Genomic DNA, 24382 nt, shown 5'->3' with positions numbered 1-24382 from the left:
AGTATTCTAGTGGGGACTCAGAGGATGGAGGATTTTGAAGATATTATTGTTGAAGCAATGGTGCTTGACACAGAGTTATTAACTTCTACCAGGATAGGAAGCTCTCATATCAGGTAGTTGAAGATTTTGCAGACTCGGCTAAGGAACATAATAGGCTGGTAAAAATTGGTAATTCTTACTTTAGCCCTGGCTCCATTTCTTGCCCATGGAGATTTATTATATTTTTGGTGATAGATTATCATACTTTAGATGGCCAATTCACTAAGATATATGGTCACCATTTCATGTTGGTTAACCATTTTAGGCATAGGGTTAAGATAAATTTACCCTTTTACCTCAGACAATCTTTGGGTAATTCTATTTTAGCCATTCAAAATGATCCTAAGGTTGATCATACCTATCATGAGGGGTTAATAGTTTTAGTAATGAACGTTCTAAAATCAAAAAAGGTGGATAGGCCTTGGCAAAGCAAGAGATCTATAGATTGTGAGATAGAGGGTAGTGAAACTGAGGAGCATTTTGATGAGGATACAGAGGATGAAACAACTGAGGTTGAAATTAAAAAAGGAAGAAAGATGATCCTAGGAGCTCTTCTAGGAAGAAAAGGAAGGCCCAAGAGATGGAATCAGAACAAGATAGTGATTGTAAGGAGGAGTGGGAAAAGGGTATGGAGAAGAAAGGAACTTTGGATAAGGTTTCAGGAAACAAGGGGAAGAATGTTGAAAGAGATTTTGTCCCCTTTGATGATGAACTCTTAATTAAGAGGGTAGAAAGAAAAATAAAAAAGGTGTTTTCTCAGGATGGGGATGTTGAGAAAGAACCTAAGGAGACAGAGTTGGATAGGAACAAATAGAGGGAGCATGAGGATTTCATTGAGCATAATATGGAAGAGGATTACCAAAGGTTTCTAAAGGGAATCCTTGGTAACATAGGGATAATGATGAAGGATATAGGCACCTTAAATTAGTAAATGTAGGATATATCAAGGGATTTTGATCAGCTCAGCAAGATGGCAAGGGGAGAGAGAACATTGGGTCAGCACATTGACAGACTCTTTGAGATTATTGGCAACACGAAAGAGGTAAAGAATTTAATGAAGTCTGTGCCACCACTTGAAGCCAAGAATAGAAATTTAGATCAGCTAGGCAAAGATCTTTAAAAAAAAATGAATGGTTTGGATACTAAAGTGGGTAACCTGGAGAATGTTGTCAAGAAATTGTTAGATCAAAACAACACTATTTTGAAGATTGTGGCTAACAACTTTTACACCCTATTGAAAAAGATGGATCAGAGTAAAGGCCAAGACTCCAATGCTATGAAAGAGGACCAGGGTCCAAACAAGCATACAAGGGCTAATTCTAAGAAGAATGAAGGTGCAGAAATAAAAAGGTTGGATGACATGAAAGCATTTGCAAAAAATATGAACATCCTAGTAGATCAAGCAGCGAACCTTTTGAAGACTCTATAGTTGTTCGAGGGCTATCTTTGTGCTTTTCTTTTATTGACTTTTCATTCATAGTTGTATTCTAGCCTCTTGTTTTTGGCTTGTGTTGTTTGTTGTTTTCTAGCTCTGAGGCCTTTTGTTTTCTGAGCTTATCTGCTCTTGTGTCTTTGTTACTTTTATTCAAGGTTTCAGGTTCTTTAAAACCTATTTTTACATAATCAAAACACATGAATTCTAGTATCACAAAAATCCCTTGGTTCGGGGGAAAAACTACAGTGGGGATGGAACCCACAAAATATTCACTACAGTAAAAAAAGGTTATTGATTAGCCTTTAAATAATGTTTCTTTCTAATAAAATCACCCTATGAGGAGTGATTGATATAGTGTTAATTGTATTATTAGTCTATTAAGACTACTCAACAAAGAGATTTTTTCATGTTTTTCTACGCATTCACCTTATTATAAGATTTTACAAAAGTTTATACATGAACTTATCAATACTATAAAATAATTTACAAATCTTGTAGAAAAATAATTAAGTATTTGTACAAGATAACTTGACCTATTTCTTGCTTCTTTCTTAAGCTTGTTAGATCCCTTAGTTCTTTTGTTGTCATTGTGTGATGACTTCTTTGTTTTTCTCTTTGTCTATCTCTGTATATTCTTTAATTGAATCCCTTTTGTTATTTCATTCTTTCTTGCTGACCATACACACAATCTTGACCATATATCTTAGGGTTGGTCTCATTCTTCATATTGTTGTCAGCTTCCAAGCAAAACTTCTCTCATAAGCTTCCAATTACATTGATCATACTCTTCTTCAATTGTAGGATCTCCAATAACTATACATATACTGTGATGGTAACTTCTCCTTATTGACATTGATAATAAGTGGGATTACTAGGTCAATGAATTCTCCTCAGCTATTTGGCATCAATGAAAAAACTTTATCATCATACATATAAAATGAAAATGCCAACAGGAGCCTCCTATCTTGGGTTACTGATGGAGAGGTTTAAAAATTTGTCTTTTCCTTTGGTTCTTATAAATCCCTAGGTATGGAGGGATTCCTCTTGACTTTCTTCTAGGAGTTTTGGGTTATTATAGGTCTAAATATTACTAGAGATGTTAAGGACTTTATACATATGAGTGAAATTTTGAGCCAACACGTCAAAATCTTCATTGTGCTTATTCCCAAACACAATAACCACACCTCCATGAATTATTTTAGGCCAATCAACTTATTTATTAGTTTCTACAAGATCCTCTCCAAAATCCTAGTGAACAGAATTAAACCTTTCCTGAATAATATTATCAATCAAAATTAGAAGGGATGTGTTTCAGGTAGACATGCAACTATTTCCACCCATGAAATCATCCACTCCATGGATAGAATAAAAAATATAGGTATGGCCATTAAAATTTATAGCTCTAAGGCTTATGGTAAATTCAATTAGATTTTCCTTTACAAAGTCCTTGCTAGGCTGAGATTCAATGATAAATTCATCAATATAGTTAATGTGTAGAAATTGTTAATTACTCTGTTATAGTTAATGGCTCTTGGGTGATTTTTTTCCCTTGTAAAAAGGCTTGAGGTAGGGAGACCCTCTCTCCTCCTACCTATTCATCCTTGTGTTGAATTCATGGGAAGAAAGATGCAAAACTTGGTGGACCAATGAAGAATCAAAGGTATCAAACCTACCTTGACCCCTTCCCCCCTTGGTCCTCCAATAGTTTTTGGATGACATTTTTTTTGTGAATCCTCAGTGATTGAGGTTAGAGAATGGAAAATTTTTTTGGATAATTATGTTTAAGCCTTAAGGCGATGTAGAAATTTTGAAAAAGATGATTCTTCTTCTTGAATAATACTTTGGAAATATAAACTAAGGTGACTAAAATCCTAGGTTATCAATCTACTACTCTTCCATTGACCTATCTAGGGCTCCCACTCATGGTCAAAGATGTTAAAAATGACTCTTAAAGTAATATCCTATAAAAAACTCAAAATAAAATTATGGGGTGGAAAAGTAAACTCCTTAGTAATGTTGTCCAATTCCAACTCCTCATTTCCTTGCTCAAAGGCATCCCTATGTACTTTCTATCCTTGTTCAAAGTCATAGGAGTTATGGCGAACAAACTTGAAAAAATTCAATGCACCTTTCTTTGGGTGGGCATTAAAGAAAAAATAAACTATCACTTATCAACTAGGACACTGTATGCTCTCCCAAAAAGTTTGGAGGCCTTGGTATAAGGAAGATTAATAATATTAATAAGGATCTCATTTTCAAAATGGCATGGAAACTCATCATTGGAAAGGAATACTGATGCAACATTATGGTGCTAAATATCTCGATTGGTGATCTTTTAGTGAGTTGTATATGGAAGGAAACCACCCCCAGGGCTCTAAAATATGGAACAATATCCTCAGGTGCAAAAGTCTCCTTCACAAATGTATCAAATGACAACTCAACAATGGGGGAATTCTCACATCTTGGAAAGATAATTGGCTTGAACTGTTGTCAATAGAGGAAAATTGATTCCAGTCTCTATTCAATTTGATTATCAACATTCTTTGGAAAAATGTGGTCTAGTACATCAACCTAGATAGGTGGACTAATCTACTCCCACCAATGGAAAATTACCTAGATTTTTCCTTTCCAGAATCTTCTAGATTTTATCACTTAATTACAATCATAGATCTCAGAATCAATGAATTTAGACACTTGATAAATAGACTTCCTTATTGAACTTGGGTTCCATTTCAAATTTTTAGATCTCCTTCATTAGATCTTGTTTGAATTATTCTAGACATTGATCTCAAAACTGAATTCGTCCTCATCTTTTATACTTCTCAAATATTCTTATTTTTCACAAAATTTTGGCCTTAGATTAATCTTTGACAAAAAATTTCTTCATGTTCATGCTCGGTGAACAATACAACTTGCTTGGTCAATACATTACTAGGTTAACACTAGAAGTCAACACGTCTTTAGGTGCTCAGTGATAATCGTAGTAGCTTAGTTAATATTGTATTCCTTCATTCATTGATCAAATTGGCTTGCATATACATCTTGTTTAAGATCATGTAAAGCAATCAAACCAATATTATACTATTGAATCTAATTCATTGAAGTGTCCATTGAATACCATAACTTATCAACACTTATATCATCATACTTTCTTTAAGTCTTCTTCATCAATTAAATCCTCTTCATCAATAAAATTATATGACACTCTATTGAATTATCATAATGTCTAACCAAATAAGGCTTGACATCAATGAAAACATAACAATTGATATGACTCTTACACATACATTAATTAATATTATTAGTTGGGGTTGACAATCTCCCCCTTTAGCATTGATGGAAACACATAAACATAAGAACATTACAAAACATTACGACATAAGATAATCAATGTATGCATTAACAACAACATAACTCTTTAGCTACTCTTAAAAGTATAGATTATAATTATAGATGGATTATGTTGGGGGACTTTAATATTTGCCTTTATGAGCATGAAAAAAAGGGAGGTAATCCAAGTCAGCTGGAAGGTAGAATGGATTTGATGGATTTTATTAACATGGAGGGCTTGATGGATATGGACCTCCAAGGGATTAGTTTTACTTGGAGCAACAAGAGAATAGGGGATGATTGTATTCAAGCCCATCTAGATAGGGTCCTTATTTCCCCTGACTTGATCCAAAAAAAAAAAAAAAATTCTCCCTCTCTTTTATCCTTAGGATTGCTTTTGATCACTTTCCTTTAGTGTTTTTTGTGGATTCTCTTCAAGATAAGAATAATTTTCACTTTAGATTTGAGAAAATGTGGATGCAGCATCCTAATTTTGTTTAAAGGTTAGAGGAATATCAAGGTTGATGGTACTGACCTATTTTGTGTTGGCATGAAACTTAGGAATGTGAAAGACAAGGTTAAGAAGTGGAATAAGAGTTCTTTTGGGGATATCTTTAAGGGTAAGTCTAAATTGAAAATGGAATTAAAGGACATTAAAGATATAATTTAGTCTTTTGGTTACTTGGAGGAGTTTTTAATGGAAGGAAATGAGAAGTTGGTCAACTACCATGCTCTTGTTTCTAGGAAAGAAACTTTTTGGAGATAGAGATCTAGTGCTATCTGGCTTGAGGAAGGAAATCGAAACTCTAAAAAAATCATCTAACTACCATGAAGCACAGAGCTACTAATTGAATATCTAGGTTAAAAAGGAGGTTGGATGTTATTACTAATGAAAATGAAATCACTAGGGAGATGGTCTCCTTCTTATCCTCTCTTCTCTCTTCTGACTAGAATATTGATTTGGATAGGCAAGGGGAGCCACATGCTACTATTCTATAGATTATCATTTATGAGAAGAACATAATGATGATGGCTATTCCCTCAGCTGAGGAAATCTATAAGGTTTCCCTTTCTTTTGAAGGGATAAGTCTCCCAACCCTAGTGGTTTTCCCATGTTTTTCTTCCAATAGCTCTAGGATGTGGTTGGGAGAAATGTTTATGATGTGGTGAAAGAATTTTTGGGGCTAGAAGAATACTCATGGAAATCAATTCCACTTTTCTTTGTCTAATTCCTAAGAAGTTGAGTGTTGAGTCTCTAGAGAATTTTAGATCAATTAGCTTATGTAACTCAATTTATAAAATTAATTGAAAAGTTCTAACTCAGAGAATTATGGTTTTTCTCTACAACCTAATTTCAGATCAACAGAATGACTTTGTTTTGGGAAGAAAATTCTTTAATTCTATTATTGTGGTTCACAAAAATATTCATTCTTTGGTTTCTTCTAAATCTCAAGGTTTTTTGATGAATAAGGATATTGTGAAATCTTTAATATAGTTGATTGGAGTTTTCTTGAAAAAGTGATGAAGGCTTTTGGTTTTGGTGAGAGATTTTTACAACTCATTATGCAACTTTTCACTACCTCCTCCTTGGTTGTTCTAGCTAATGGGATGTCTTCTAGTTTTTTTACAGCTTCTAGGGGTTTGAGGCAAGGTGATCGAATTTCTTGTATTCTTTTCACTATAATGGCCAAGTGTCTTGGCATGTATATCGGTAGCCTTGTAAAAAATGGAGAAATTCAAGGTGTGATGCCTACCTCCCAACCTATTACTATGCTCTTATGAATAATTTGTGGATGATACTATTTTCTTGGGGAAGGAATCTATTAGGGAGGCTAGGAGTCTTAAAGGGGTTTTTAATCTATATTCCACAACTACAGGGCAATTGGTCAATTGGGATAAAATCTCTTTATTCTTCATTAATACCCTTATTCCTAGACAAATGAAGATTGTTGATATTTTGGGATGTTCTATTGGTACTTTTTTGGGTATTTACCTTGGCCTCCCTTTGTGTCAAAAAATTTCAGATTCCTTCTGGGAAGACCTTATGGAGAAATTTTATAAGAAATTATCTAGATGGAAATGGAATTTTCTTAGTCAAGCTGATAAAGTTACTCTTCTGAAGGCCTCTCTTTAAAGCCTTCCCACCTATGCTCTAAGTCTCTTTAAAATTGTAGCAAAATATGTGGATTCTATAGAAAGAATACAAATGAATTTCTTATGGACCAGTACTGAACAAAGGAAAAGGATGGCTCTTATTGCTTCAAAGAATATATGTGAACCTAAGGCTAGAGGGGGATTGGGTATCAGAACTATAAGAAGTATGAATAATTCTCTTCTTGATAATTAGGGATCAAGAGTGTACCAAGATGATAAGGAATGGAGCTCTATTTGGAAGTATAAATGCCTTTATAATGTTCCATCTCAATCTCATTTTCTATCTTACCCAAAGATTTCCAATTCTTTGTTCATACGGGGTGTGGCACAAGGGGCCAAATATATTATTAATAAAGGTTGTAAGTGGAAGGTGGGTGATGGAAGAAGGTTAGGTTCTAGGAAGATTCTTGGATATTGGATCATCCTCTAGTGAATTATTATAATGATGTCATTTCCATTGACAGATATAAATAGATATTTGGGAGTTTTGTTTGCAACTATTGGAGTAATAATTGTTGTGTTAATCTTATGGAGGTTTTTCCTAATTTTATCAATATTCAATTGTCCCTTAATTCCTTTTGTCTTAACGTTGACCAAGCAGATTTAATGGTGTGGGATATTGAGCTAAGTGGTATGTTCAAGGTGGCCTCTATTTTTAGGGCTAATTTAAATAATAGTCCACCTCAATGGGCTAAAGCTTAGAATAAGGGACTTACCCCTAAGATTGATATCTTTTTCTAGATTTTCCTTCAAAATAAAATCTCCACTATTGAAAATCTTCAAAAGTGGGGTATTTATATTGTTAATAGTTGTAGCTTTTGCAAGATGGATGGTGAGGACATTAATAATCTTTTTATTCATTTTTTATTCAGCCAAAATGTTTGGAGTATTATCCTTCAGTACTGGAACATCTATTGGGTTCAACCCAAGAATCTTTTGGAGTGCTTCCAAAATTGGAAATGCCCTATTAGATGCCCAGATGCTTGTTTCCTTTAGGGTCTCTCTCTTCCTCACCTATATTTGGGTCTTTGGAAAGGAAGAAACAATGGGATATTTAGAAACAAAGAAAGCCATGCATGGGTAGTGGGTCAAAAAGGGATATTAAAGAGAACTTCATTTCTTAGAATAAAAATAAAATATATGTAAATATGTTGGAAGCATGAATGTTGATGATACTTTTATGGAGGAGTATTGGAGAAATGTGATTAGATCACTATCATGATGATATGTTACATTCATGACTGTATTTTTCACTAATGTCAACATAATAGTTTTTTGTGGTATTTGACAGAAGAATAATAGTAAAGATTAAGTTGATACGGATAGATCGTTGAGTATTTTCACTAAGAGAGAGAGGTTAAAGGGAGATACTACTAAGTGTCTATTATATGCAGCTAACCTTAGAAGCATGAGATATTAAGTTTGGAAGAAGTTATGCAATTTTTGGTGAGGACTATTTTGAGATAGAGTTTACAAAAGCATATTCTAGTAAACTTTTTATATCTCTTACTAGAGTTATTAGTCTAAGAAGCAAGGTTAAAGATGTGTAGAAGACATGTTGGAGATGACATGGCTAAGCTTTCTCATCATGATATTACACATACAGAAAGTTATTCTAGTTACAAGGTGACAGATTAATGTTATCACTAAGTATAATGTGTTCTTAATGAGGTCCTATAATAGTTAATTGAGAAGGTGTAATAGCCGACTTAGGGAATTTTTCTATGGATTTGGTATAAAGGAAGGACATTTTCCTTTGCTATGTATGAATGTATGAATGATTGCAAGAAGCTTATAGAGAAGAATAGAAGAGAAACAAGTTTATATGTGAGGATAAGTAGAGCATAGCGAAGTTGGACAAAAATTTGTTGTCAAGGTTTTATTGTGACATCCGAGGTTTGATATTTGGATCTAAGGCTCATGACCTAGTCTAAAAGGCCTAATTGTAATTGGTCTAGTTGAAAGGATAGAGGAAAGAGGTTAAAGCATAGTACAGATAATTATTCTACAAGAAATAGTTGAGAGATCAATTGGACAGTGAAGTTTAGTGGTCTTGCCCTAGAAGTTGTTTGGATAGTGGGTCCTTTTTTCTTTTACAACTCCTAACAAGGTTGGCACAACTCCTAATAGGGTTGGAATCTCCTAAAAGGGATTCAAAGTCTCCTAATAGGGACTCTTATGTATTGAATATGTTTATAGACTCCTAACAGGGTCCATCCTCTAACAAGGAATATATATATCAATATATCTTTATGGGCATCATTCCCACTAGGTATCAAATCTCAAGAAGGAACCAAGGAAGATGATGAGGTGATCAGGAAGATATTGAAGAGCTTAACACCACCATTTAACCAAGCAGTTCAAATGATATAGTTGTTGATCTCTTGTACCAAATCTTTCACAAAGGAAACATTATTTGGGAGATTAGAAGCAACTGAGAATGAGCTTAGACAGTTTGGAGAATTTTATAGAACATAGACAACTTTTAGTTCCCTAAACATTCAACCTAGTTTATCAAGGAGCACAAGTGCCAGAGGAGATTTTGCTAGTAGTAGCAGATCTGATGAGGACAAAAAGATAGAAGAAGGAGTAGCCCTTCTGGTAAGAAGAGAAAATGATGACAAGAAAATATTTAAATGTTGGACTTGTAATGAGTTTGGTCATAATGCATCTAAGTGTCCTAAAAGAGAGAAAAAGTATAAATGAAATTTCAAACATATAAAAGATAAAGATTGTTTGTATGCAAATGAAGAAGATGATTATGATGAACAAGTAGTAAGTGCTAGTGATGATGAAATAGGATTTGTAGCTATTAAAGAAGAAAGTCTAGAGAAAATGGCTTTAGTATCATAGGTTGAAAACAAATATGATTGGATAATTGATAGTGGTTGTTCACATCATATGACTGGTGATATGGACAAATTTGTTGACTTCAAAAGTTATGATGGAGACATTGTCAGAGTTTGGAAACAATGCAACTTGTCATTTGAAAGGTATTGGATCTATAACTCTTGATGGTAAGACTAATGCTGAGGATGTATATTTTGTTGATGGTTTGAAACACAATCTTTTGAGTCTTGGACAACTAGTGGATAAAGGTTATCAGTTACAGTTCACAGAGAAGACATGCATGATCAGAGACAAAGATGGAAAGGTAATTAGAACAAGAACTAGATCTAGACATAATGCATTTTAGTTGAATCCCACTAAAATGAAATGTTTGGTTGCAAAGGTAGATGATAGTTTGTTATGACATAAGAGATTTTGTCATATAAACTTTGATAGCATTGTAAAAACTAGTAGTATGTTTGCAATTAGAGATTTGCTTAAGATTGTAAAACCTATAAACACAATTTGCAAGGAGTGTGTATTGGCAAAGCATACTATAACTTCTTTTCCCAGCAAGAAGTTCACTACTATAGCAAAGTTGGAGATTGTACACATAGATCTTAGTGGACTTGCCAAGACTAAAGGATTCTATGGTGAAAGGTACTTTGCTATGCCCTTAATATTATTATATATAGGGTTATGAATACTCAACTTGTGGCTATCTTAATCCTTAATTAAGTCATGTTATCATTATAAAATTATAATTCAGGTAGGTATGTTGTCCTAGGTGTTATCAAGGGTTGTGTCTATTCAACTTAAGCATAATTAGGTATATATAGGAGGTTGTGAGTCTTATTTCATCATCGTATTGTGAAGTGTGTTCTCATTGGAGATATTTGGAGGTTGCCCCATCGAAGTGGCCTATTACTCTAAGCTATTATCAAGTATTTATATAATATTTCATATTATTTCTTCTATTGTGCAAATTATTTCATTACAAGTGGTATCAGAGCATGATCTTGGCACCATAGAGGCAAGATTTTTTTCTCAACATTGAGGCAATTTTGGGAAAAGCGTAAATTTCAGATTTTAGCGAATTTTTCAAATATTTTTAAAGGGTTTTTGAAGACCATAGTAAAGAAGATATAGTCCAAAATTTAGAGGAATTGGAGCAAATTTGAGGAAATCATTATAGAATTACTATTTCTACACAATTTTTTGAGATCTTCATATCTCTCACATCCTACTGAATTGGAGTATAACTTGTATTAGGTTTTTCAATACATAGTAGAGGAGCTTAAATTCAAAGCTTGGCAAAATTGAAAAACAAAAATAAGCAAGATATTATAAATTTAGGAAAATTCTCTCTCAAGGCAGCAAATTTGCTAAATTTTTTGGTATTATTTTTTAGTAAAGATTTCTTCGCCCAAGTAAGTTATAGTAAAAAAATAAGTAAATTAAAGAATTTACATTTCATTTGTGTGATTTATTTCAAAAACATTGGTTTCTATCATGACAGGGCCTCCAACAAGAGGCAAAAAGAATTCTACCACACCAGGGAACCCTCTGATCAAGATTGGGAAGCAACAGAGGATAGTAATCCCAATGAGAAACTTAGTAAGTTTAAGGAAGAGGTTAACAAGGATATGTGTGACCTACGACAAGATATATTAGATATACGAAGCATATTAAGCACCTATATGAATGAAACAAGGAAGGATCTCTCAAGAAATCAAGGTCAACCTTCAAGTTGACTAATAATGACACAAATTTTATTAATCCTATGGGATCTAGGAATTTTTTTCCAAGGTTGGATATGTGCAAATTTTATGGCAAGTATCCTCTAAGATGGATAAATCAAATGGAGAATTTTTTTGAAGTAAATCAAATCCCATATGGAAATAAGGTTATGATGGCTTCCTTATATCTAGAACCAGATCAATTCATTTGGTATCATTGGCTTTGTACTCATAGGAGGAAAAAGGGTCTCATTGTATCATGGTCAATTTTTATAGAAGAACTCCAAGCACAATATAGCAATAGTGTGACAAAAAACTTCTTTAGTTAGCTTGCTAAGCTTCAACAAAGAGGATAAATTAAGGATTATATTCAAAGATTCCAAAATCTATCCTTAAGAGTGGATACAATTACAGAGGAGAACTTGAATGATTTATTCTTGGGTGGTCTCAAGGATCACATTCAACATGAGGTACACATGTTTTGACCCGGTTTAGTAAATGAGTCTTTTATATTGGCATGTAGGGTAGAGGAGAAGTTCTTGATTCGTAGAAAGTAAGGGGATAATGTGACAAAAGACAAAGGACATTCAACACCTTATCTTCCTCAACCTACTAGGTTGACTCCACAACAAATTGAGGAGAAAATATCAAAAGGGTTGTGTTTCAATTGTGATAGCAAATATAGTCGAGGAAATAAATATAGTGAAAAGAAATTGTTCTATATTGAAGGTCAAAGTAAGGAAGAAGAGGATGAGCCCATATTAGAGGAGGATAGGGATTCAGGTGAGGAATCACATGATTCTCAACCAATCATTTCTTGTCATGCACTTTTAGGTTTCAATGCACCATAGACTCTAAAGGTAGTGGGTTTCTTAAAGAAGCAAAAAGTAATAGTGTTGATTGACTCAGGTAGTACTCATAATTTCATCAACAAAAAGTTGGAAACTCTTCTAAATTGTTTTATATATCCAACCCCAGAGTTTCAGGTTTTGATTACAAATGGGGGAATAGTTAGTTATTCAGGGAAGTGTCATAGCATCAAATTATACATGGGAGATTATCAACTTGATACCCCAATGTATGTGATATCCATGGGTGTAGTAGATATTGTTTTGGGAGTACAATGGCTTACTACATTGGGAATAATTGAGATGAACTTCCAAATACTATTCATGCAATTTCATTCACAAGGAAAGGTAGTGGAGCTGAGGGGATTGAAGGAAAAATGCCCATAGATGGTAAGCTCTCATCAAATGAAAAAACTTCTTAAGAAAGGCATGGATGGATTTGTGACCCAGCTATGTTCATTAGAGATCTCTCAATCTAATGCTCTTACTCATCCAGATTTACAAGCAATAATTGATTGTCAATAAGTGATTCTTGGAGATATGCCTAAAGGACTTCCTCCTAAGAGGGATCGTGACCATGCCATACAACTAGTTCTAGGGAGTCATCCACCAAACATTAGGCCTTATAGTTACCCACACATACAAAAAAAGTGAGATAGAAAAAATTGTTGAGGAAATGCTAGAGGTAGGAATTATTAGGCATAGCCAAAGTGCTTACTCCTCGCCCATTGTGTTGGTGCATAAGAAGGATGAAACTTGGCACATGTATCTAGATTATGGAGTACTCAACAAGTACACCATTAAAGAAAAGTTTCCTATTCTAGTCATTGATGATCTTCTAGATGAATTAAATGGAGCAATGTATTTTACCAAGTTAGATCTTAGATTGGGTTATCACCAAATTTAGATTAAGGAGGAAGATATTTGTAAGACATCATTTCAAACTCATGAAGATCATTATGAATTTTTAGTGATGCCATTTGGTATTACCAATGCGCCATCTACATTTCAAAGTTTGATGAATTCCATTTTTAAAAATTTCTTGATAAAGTTTGTGTTAGTGTTTTTTGATGATATATTACTTTATAGCAAGACTTGGGAAGAACATTTGTAACATGTAGATCAAGCATTACAATTACACGAATATTATCAACTCTATGCTAAGCCATCCAAGTGTGCTTTTGGTCTTAAGGAGGTGGTGTATTTGGGACACATAGTTTCACATGAAGGAGCAAAGGTGGACCCTAACAAAATTAAGGCTATCATGGAATGGCCTATTCCAAAAACTATTAAGAATCTGAGGGGTTTCTTTAGATTGACAGGATACTATAGAATAATTGTGAAGAATTATGGTCATATAGTAGCACCCCTTACAACTCTATTGAAGAAGGATTCTTTTCATTGGAATGAATCTGCTAATGTATCATTTGAGCAATTGAAGAAGGCTATGTATACAACTCCAATGCTTTCCACTCCAGACTTCACCAAGGAATTCATTATGGAATGTGATGCTTTTGGAAATGGGATAGGAGCAGTTCTCATGCAAGAAGGTCAACCAATTGCTTTTAAGAGTCATCAATTAAAAGGTGAAAATCAACTCAAATCTATTTACGAGAAGGAAATGTTAGCAATCCTTCATGCAGTTAAAAAATGGAGGCCTTATTTAATGATTCAACACTTCAAGGTTAAGACATATCATGATAGCCTAAAATATTTTTTGGAACAAAGACTCATCAGAAGAGAAACAAAAATGGGTCACTGAGATGTTAGGATATGACTTTGAAATTGTATACAAGAAAGGGAAGGAAAATATTGTGGTCGATACACTTTCCAGGAAGGATGAAAAAGATGAAACCTTATTGTGTGCCTTTTCAATAGTACAAGAAAATTAGGTGGTAGAAGCCAAAAAAGAGTGGAAAAATGAGGTTGCAACAAGTAATCTCATCTAGCAAATAAAAAGTGACCCTAGTAGTTCAAATAAGTTTTTTTTAAGGGGGATATACTTTGCTATAAAGAGTGATTGTATATCTACAATAATTCCACTCTTAAACACAAGATTCTCAAAAAAATACATGAGTCCCCAATTGGTGGTCATTCAAGATTTTTGAAGACATATCATCAGGTCAAGCAAGATTTTTTTTGGGAAGGGCTAAAAGGTGATGTTCAAAATTTTGTGGCTAAATGTTTGGTTTGTCAAAGAAATAAGGGGGAAACAATTAAGACACCAGGTCTCTTTTAGCCTTTATCTATTCCTAGCCAACATTGGGAAGAGGTATCCATGGACTTCATCACAGGGATCCCCAAATCTAAAGGTCATAATGTCATCATGGTAGTAGTTGATTGCCTCACTAAATATGCACATTTTATTGCATTATCACATCTTTTTATAGCAAGTATAGTGGAAAAAGTTTTCTTGGAGAATATCCAAAAGCTACATGGTACACCTAAGGTTATTGTTAGTGATCATGATCCTATCTTTACTAGTCACTTTTGGAAAGATTTATTCTCATGTTTGGGTACTCAATTGGCTTGTAGTTCTTCATACCATCCACAATCAAATGGGAAAAGTGAGGTGGTTAATAAATGTTTGGAAGGATATCTACATTGTTTCACTTTAGAAAAACAATCTCAATGGGTAGATTGTTTATCTCTTGTAGAATGGTTGTACAATACTTCCCTTCATAGCTCATCAAAAATATATCCATTTTTGGCACTTTATGGATATCATCCTCCTTCCATCACATCATCATTAAAGGTGTCACCAAGAGTTTAAGCTGTAGAGGATCACTTGCTTCATCAATAATAGGTACTTTCAAGACTCAAGGAGAATTTAGCTATGACACAAAATTTAATGAAACAACAAGTGGAGCAACATTGCAGTGAAAGAAATTTTGAAGTTGGGGACTAGGTCTTCTTGAGATTGTAGCCTTATAAAAAAATCTCAATGAAGCAAAAAAAAAAGAATAATAAGTTGTCTCCAAGATACTATGGACCATACCAAATCATGCAAAATATTGGTACTGTTTACCACCAACAACAAAGATACATCTAGTTTTTCATGTTTCTTTAGGGCCCGTTTGATTGCTGGAATACAACCGAAATAGGAATAGGAAATTAGAATATGATTTGTATTCTTTGTTTGGTGCATGGAATAGGAATAGGGAATACGAATACGTTTTCTCATTTTAGCCCCAAAATGAGCTTTTGTCCATTCCAAAAAATACCTGTAATTGGAATTGCTATTCGTGCATTCATTTTCACTTTCTCAAATTTGATTAAATTTTCAAATCCGCTTTGACCTGGGGTGAGCGCGAGAACTTTGTTTTCAATATTTTCAAATATTTTAGCGATTTTCCAATGGCTTCGATTGCATCTTCAAAATATTTTCAAACGGCGCCAATTGCAAGTTAACCCTATTCCAATTTAAGCTTGCATAACCAAACAAGGGATAAACAAGATTGGATTGCATTTTTCCATTCCTATTCTTCATTTTCCATTCTCATTCAAATTTTCTAATATAATTCTCAATTCCTACACTTGCAACCAAACGGGCCCTTATTGAAGAAGGTAATTGGGTAGAATATTCCTACTCAAACAGTACTACCAAAACTTGATAAAGAAGGAAGAATAATTTTGGAACTAGAGTGCATTCTTCAAACACGCATGAAGAAGTTGAGGAACAAAACCTTAACTTAGTATCTCATCCAATGGAAGAATTTACTAGTTGAAAAGGCCACATGGGAGGATGAGGAGTTCATTCAAAAGAATCTACACTTGGTTAGCATTGAGGACAATGCTTCTTTCAAGAGAGGAGGAATGCTACACCCTTAATATTATTGTATATAGGGTTATGAATAGTAAACTTGTGGCTATCTTAATCCTTAATTAAGTCATGTTATCATTATTATATTATAATTTAGGTAGGTAGGTCAGCCTAGGTGTTATGAAGGGTTGTGTCTATTCAACCCAAGCATAATTAGTTATATATAGGAGGTTGTGAGTCTTATTTCATCATCATATTATGAAGTGTTCTCTCATTGGAGATATTTGGAGGTTGCCCCCTTGAAGTGGCCTATTACTCTCAGCTATTATCAAGTATTTATATAAGATTTCATATTATTTCTTCTATAGTGCAAGTTATTTCATTACATACTTCATGATTATTGTTGATGACTTTTCTAGAATGATGTGGGTTGCATTTCTTAAAGAAAAATTTGAGGCATTTGATAAGTTCAAGATATTCAAAAATAGAGTTGAGAATGAACTAGGTATGAAGATTAAATGTTTAAGATCAAATAGAGGAGGAGAGTTTACTTCAAATGAGTTTAATATCTTTTGTGAAGATAATGGAATCAAAAGATAGTTTTCAGCTCCTAGAACCCTTGAAAAAAATGGCATTGCATAAAGAAGAATAGATCAGTAATAGAAGTAGCAAGAGCTATGTTAGTTGAGAATGATGTATCCAAGATTTTTTGGAGAGAAGTTGTGAATACATTAGTCTATACTATGAATAGAGTGCAAGTTAGGAAAGACACAAACAAGACCCCTTATGAGTTGTGGTTTGGTCACTCACCTATAGTTAAGTATTTTGAAAAATTTGTAGTAAATGTTATATCAAAAGAGATGATGATGTTGGTAAATTTGATGCTAGAAGTGATGAAGGTATTTTTCTTGGTTATTCATTGAAAAGAAGAGCTTATAGATGTTATAATATGAGAACAAAGACTATTGTTGAAAGTGCAAATGTAAGAGTTGATGAGAAATTTAGAATACAAGAAAGAATAGTTGACTACAATTTTAATGATGAGAATGTTGTTGTTATTAAACCAAGAAATGATGAAGTATTCTTTAAGACTAACAATAATTTTTAGAATGAAGGAATAAATTTCAGAACCTAGAATAGAGCTAGGAGTTGCGATAAAAACTCCTACTTCTGGTAAGAATATGACAAAGAATCATCCACCAGAGTGGAACATTGGTAGCAAAGATAAAGGTGTGATGACAAGAAGAAAAATTAATGAAGAACTATGTCTGATATCTCAAGTAGAACCAAAGAATGTAGATGAGGCATGTAAAGATGACTATTAGAAGCAAGCTATGAAAGTAGAATTGGATCAGATAGTGAAAAATGAGACATGGGAATTGGTCCCTAGACTAGCAGACAAGAATGTGATAGGAACAAAATGGGTATTCAGGAACAAGATGAATGAACAAGGTGAAGTTGTAAGGAACAAAGCAAGATTGGTATATAAAGGTTAATTTCAACAAGAAGGAATAGACTATGACAAAACCCATGCTCTTGTGGAAAGAATAGAAGCAGTAAGGTTATTTTTAGCCTATGTAGGACATAAGAAATTCAAAGTGTACCAAATAGATGTCAATTCAACATTTCTAAATGGAGAACTTGAAGAAGAGGTATACATAGAATATCCTAAAGGTTTTCCTTTAATAGATGACAAGGACATGGTATGCAGATTGAAGAAAGCATTGTATGGCTTAAAACAAGCACCCAAAACTTGGTATGCAAGGTTTGACAAGCATTTGACAAAACTTTGATTTTGCAAAGGTATGGTAGACAGTAATCTATACTGGAAAGAAATAGATAATGGGTTGATGATTTTGGTAGTATTTTTTGATGTTATCATATTTGGAGGAGATGATGATGAAAGTGACAAGTTTGTAGAAGAAATGAAGGAATTTGAAATGAGCATGATAGGAAAGATGAAATACTTTCTAGGATTAAAAATTGTGCATGATAAAGAAGGAATATTTATTTCTCAGACTAAGTATTTGAAAGATCTATTGAAAAAGTTTGGTTTAGAAACATGTCAAATAGTTGGAACACCTATGATAATTGGACACAAGTTATCTTCAAAGGATGAGACCCCTAATATTGAGTAGAAGAAGTATAGATCTATGATTGGAGGATTGCAATATATAACTCACACAAGGTCAGATATAGCAAATGTAGTAGGAATTATTGCAAGACTTCAAATTGATCCCAGAGAAGCACATTGTGCAGTAGTTAAAAGGATATTTAGATAATTGAAGAGAACACCAGAGTTTAGATTATGGCATGACAAATATAATGATTTCACTTTATATGCTTATACTAATGTTGATTGGGTAGGTAGTATGGATGATAGAAAGAGGACTAGTGGTGGAGATTTCTTTCTTGGAGGAAGATTGGTTTCTTAATTAAGCAAGAAGTGGGAGTATACCTCACAGAGTATAGTAGAGGTAGAATATGTTGCAGTAGCAAACACTTGTAATCAAGTTGTTTGGATGAAGTAGATGCTCAAGGATATAAGGATAGAATTTAGTGAACCTATTTTCATACATTTTGATAACACAAGCATAGTGAATGTGTCTAAGAATCTAGTGTTGCATTCTAAGACTAAGCACATTTCTATCAAATATCACATGTTGAGAGAGAAATTTGCAAAAAAGAATTCATATTGGAATATGTAAGCACCAAATAGCTGATTATAGATATTTTCACCAAGCGTCTTCCCAAAGAGACTTTTGAGTATTTGAGAGGTATGTTAGCGGTTATGCCCTTACCTACATTAGAGTAGAAGATGCAAGAGTGCATCAGTCCAGTGTTATAGAGAACTATTATTTGTTTGGACTAAATGCTAATTCTTCTTGTATGGGGGAGTATCTATGATGGATAGAGTCATCTAGGACTCTTGATAGATGTTGTTTTGAATAGTTTCTTTGGACACTTGAGCAAGTCAGAGGCAGTTGTTGTAGAGATAGATGGTTGTTGAAACCTTTGACATTGATGTCAATGGGGGAGAGATTATAGCATGATAAATAGTTTGATATAGAGCACATTGAGTTATACCAATTGGGGGAGAATGATTGATGAAGAGGATATGAAAAGAAAGGATAATAGTCTTTAATGTTGGTGTTCTTGGAACTAGATGTTTTTCATCTATGTTGTCATCAATGCCAAAGGGGGAGATTGTTGGAAGCATGAATGTTGATGATAGTTCTATGCCAGAGTATTGAAGAAACATGATTAGATCATTATTATGATAACATGTTACATTCATGATTGTGTTTGTCATTGATGTCAAAATAGCAATTTTCTATGGTATCTAACAGAAGAATAGCGGTAAAGATCAAGTTGGTATAGATAGATCATTAAATATTTTCACTAAGAGAGGTTAAAGAGAGATACTACTAAGCGTCTAGTATATGCACCTAACGTCAAAAGCATAAGATATTAATTCTAGAAGAAGTTATGCAAGTTCTGGTGAAGACTGCTTTGAGATAGAGTTTACAGAAGTATGTTCTAGTAAACTAGTTATATCTCTTAGCAGAGTTATTATTTTGAGAAGCAAGGTTAAAGGCATGTAGAAGACATGTTGGAGATGATGTGGCTAAGCTTGATCATCATGATATTACACATACAAAAATTTATTCTAGTTACAAGGTGATAGATTAATGTTATCACTAAGTATAATGTGTTCTTATTGATGTCCTATAATAATTAATTGAGAAGGTGTAATAGCTAACTCAGGGAATTGTTTTATGGACTCGGTATAAAGGAAGAACATTTTCCTTTTTTATTTATGAATGTATGAATGATTTCAAGAAGCGCAAAGAGCGAAATAGAAGAGAAACAAGTTGATATGTGAGGATAAGCAAAGCAGAGCGAAGTTGGAGAAAACTTTGTTGCCGAGGTTTTATTGTGAGATTTGAGGTTTGATATTTGGATATGAGGTTAGTGACCTAATCTACAAGGTTTGGTAGTAATTGGTATGGTTGACAAGACAAAGGAAAGAGTTTAAAGCACAATACAAACAATTATTATGAAAGGAATAGTTGAGAGATCAGTTGGATAGTGAAGTTCAGTGGTCTTGGCCCAGAAGCTATTTGGATAGTGGGTCCTTCTACCTTCTTTGACTCCTAACAAGGTAGACATAACTCCTAATAGGGTTGGAATCTCCTAATAGGGATTCAAAGTCTCCTAATAAAGACTCTTATATATTGAATGTGTTTATAGACTCCTACCAGGGTTTGGTGCATCATTCCCATCAGGGTTTTCCCTCTGATCAAGGGTTTCCCAAGTTAACAAATCTAGTGTAATTGTGTATATGCATCTTGTTATGGTTGTTGTTTACTTTGATTAAATGGTTAAGATTAGTTAAGGTTGATAAATGTTTTAATTGGATAACTGATTCATCCCCCCTCTTAGTTATCTTGATGAACTATTGTTTCTAACAAATATCCTTGACCCCTTTAAAATCAAAGTTAGCAAAATAGACAAAGATGTTAGTAGAGAAGGTTTAGTATAGAAATATCCTCTTATGGGATGGCTTAAAGCTAACTTTGATGGATCAGCTAAAGGAAATCCTAGGAGAGTTGGATGTGGAAGAGTCTTAAGTGACCATAATAGTAGGATAGTGGATGTTGTGGTGGTCCCTATAGGTTCCTCTACTAGTCACAGGGCAAAAGTCATTGCTACCCTTTTCACTATTAGAATTGCAGTGGAAACTGGTTATCAAAACTTATGGTTGGAAGGGGACTCTTTAAACATCATCAATGTGTTGAATGATAAAAACATAGTGATGTGGAATATTGAAGGAAGTATTGTGGAAATTAAAAAAGTCCTCAATAAATTTGATTATATCATCATATCCCACATCTATCGAGAGGGCAATATAATTGTTGATTGCATTGCCAACAAAGTTGTTGGTTTGAACAAAAAAATAATGTGGGCGGAGGACGTAATTGAGAAAAATAATTTAAAGGTGATTATTAATTATGATTTCACCAATGCAGTCAAAGGAAAGATTATTTGAGATTTTATTGATTAATAAACTTCATGATGGTATTAATTAAGGCTATTATCATTTTATGAGGAAGTACCATCTCATTATTGTCATCATTACATGGCACATTTTATGGGCGATTTGGTTTATTGAGGTAAAAGAATGATATTATTTTTCTCTTGTTACCATTTATTGCAAATTTATCAATGTTTGGTGCATTATGGGATGTGATTCGAGGAAGTAGGAGCCCCAGAATTGTAATCACTAGAAAGAAAAGCACATAGTGTGGGAAATTCTTCAAAAGGGTAAGGTGATTATATTTCTTGAGAAGCTGCATGGATTTAAACCACATATTACTAAGAATTTTTTTAAGAATCCATATGGGGAAAGAGTGTCTTTACATGGGGTTACCTGTGTCTTTGATGAAGGAATTTGTTGCAGAGATTACTGGCCTTCTATAATGCCCTGCCCAGAGATCCTTGGAACAAAGATAAATATAAGCCAAGATAGTTTTATCTTTAAACAAGTATGGATGCACATGACATTCAACATACGAGGATCATAAAGATCACAATGAAAGACTAAAGAAACATCCAACCACCAATGGATCTCCAAACACCACTACTGACCAAAATGACTAACCAATAAAGGATGCAAACGATCTTGAATCTAAAAACAATATTTCAAATTCAAAATCCAATTCCAAAGTATTTGAGAATATCATAAAGGGTATCTAGAATACCTCCAAAAAACTTCTATTCAAACTGAAAAGTGCCCACTAAGTCAACATAGTACAATACTTTCTAGTATCATACAACCTTTTTAATGAAGGAATGCAATACATTTAGAGTTTGGGTGACACTTTTCAAGAAGGCATGTAATACTTCACAAATATCGTACGACCTTTCTCCGATGTGCATGTGATACTTTCCAATATCACCTGACATTTCTCTAGAAGGTATGCAATACAATGAGGGCTCACACGATATTTCTCCTTTAAGCATGCGATGTTTTAAAGTATCACCCAATGCTAATGCATGGTCACCTAGGAACAACAAGAAATAATCTAAGGACAAATCAAGTGATAAAATAGGAAATCAGAACCTCCACACTCAGGAGTATTGGATCCACGTTTGAGGAAAACACACTCAATACAATAACTACTAGATGGAACTGCATCTAACCATCTAATACAGCAGTGAAGGGAAATAACTGAAAGCAACATTACAATAAATTGAAACAATATCATAATAATTGAACAACCAAACTAAGTACATGGCTCCTCCCAACTATAATAGCATCATGAAACCTCAAAGGTCCTAGCCACTCCCCATGCATAACATCCCAAACTATCGACCAAATCATCAGAGTTGTCTTATGAGGATGTCACTACTAAAATGTACTACAACATATGAATAAGAAAATCTAACATGCTAGAAGTACAACATAAGATAATCCTACAAGTCAAATTCATCATCTAACATATGCTAAATATCATAATACAGGAACGTGTCAATTAAGATAACATTATCTAACATGATATCTAAGCATTCCAATGGAAGCATAAATCACAAGATAACATACTCTAGAACCCAAAGTACCAAGTGAAACACAAGCAACAGTCATACTAGAATAAAGAACTAACTCTGTACACCGATTCCCAGTAGTGGTTGAGGTAGCTATGCCTCCCACCCATGTGGAACCCATAGGTCCACTCCCACTGTATGATGACCGAAACCAAGAACATAGAAAATGCATGAACTATAGGTCCTGGTCAAACACTCAATGGGCTACTAAGTAGGGCCTGACATCATGGAGAGTCACTTGGCATCAACAAGCCCAAGCCCAGATCATGCAGATTCAACTCCTTGATAGAAGGCTCTAGCACTTGTCCTCAAACTTAATTGGGTGCTCACACATTTTATTATCTTAAGTTTTATTACCACCAAGTGTTTTATTTAGTTATTACTTAATTAAAGCTCTCTCTACCAACCTATGGTGCCATGATTGCCAGGCTACGAGATAGAAGCCCCCTCCATATATTACCCTACCCTACCCATGCTCATCCAACAATGAGTGCATGTAGGCATGTATATTCCCAACCCAACCCCAATGATCATAACTCCTAGAAGTACCATGAAAGATCAGGCCTTTCAAGTTACCCAACAAATATACAGACACGTACTCATGTATGGTGCACCACCATTATGAAGATCATAACACAAGGACTAGATGAGAACACAAGAAAATAACACTTAATCGAAACAACTCAAGAGAATGGATGTAACACACATCCCCATGCAACATAAAACTATTAAAATGGTCCTACTGATATCAAAATATATGATCCAGGTCTAGAACCAACATCATGCCAAGAAAATGTGAGAAAATAGGGCAACACACAAAATGAGATAAAAACCCAAAACTATAAAACTTCAAAATAAAAACTCATTTAGTCTTTTAGGCACAAAAGCCTCAAAAATCCAATAAAATTTGGGTTTAGACACCGTATGCAAAAATGAACACCATAACGGTGCAAAACCCCAAACCCTCATCCAAAAAATTAGAAAAATGTTCATACCTAACCAATTGGGTAGAACCAGCAAACAAAAAATGGAGGAGAACACTAGTTCTCAACCTCTAGACAAACAACTACCAAAAATAGATATAGAATTTGAGTTGTAACAAGAAAATGGGAGAGCCCTACCTAATAGCAAAGGGGGTTGAAAGCAAAAACATCACAGTAAAATAAATCAACTGCTGACACTATCGAAAATCTCGATAAAGCAAGGTCTACCTGAGCTGGATCCAACAAGACTAACCTCACAAAGATCCCACACACATAGCTCTCATAATGGCTAGAAACATGATCCTCCAGAAGAGGATTCTCAAAAAAGCTCTCAAATTTGTGTTTTGAAAAAGTGAGAAGTGACAAATTAAATTCCTCTTTCCATACTTATTCACTTTTCGAGTGAATAAATTGATTAAGGAAAATAGCCAGTTAGACTAGTAGACTTTGAATTGACCCAAATAAAAACAAATTATTCCTAGAAATAGGAATTAATTTATGGCAAAGATACTAGAAATTAAATTCAATAAAAATTAAAGCCGAAAAACCCAAAATTACAAGAATTTCCTTAACAATTTTCATGACAATGCAAACCTCTAAATGCACAGACACACTTGTTGGTCTAATCACATAACACAAATGAGTTTGGATTT

Source organism: Cupressus sempervirens, chromosome 3 (genome assembly GCF_028749045.1).
Source record: "Cupressus sempervirens isolate cs-2001-9-10 chromosome 3, ASM2874904v1, whole genome shotgun sequence".
NCBI classification, from domain to species: Eukaryota; Viridiplantae; Streptophyta; class Pinopsida; order Cupressales; family Cupressaceae; genus Cupressus; species Cupressus sempervirens.
The sequence above is the reverse complement of the archived record's forward strand: the minus strand, read 5'-3'. Positions refer to the sequence as shown.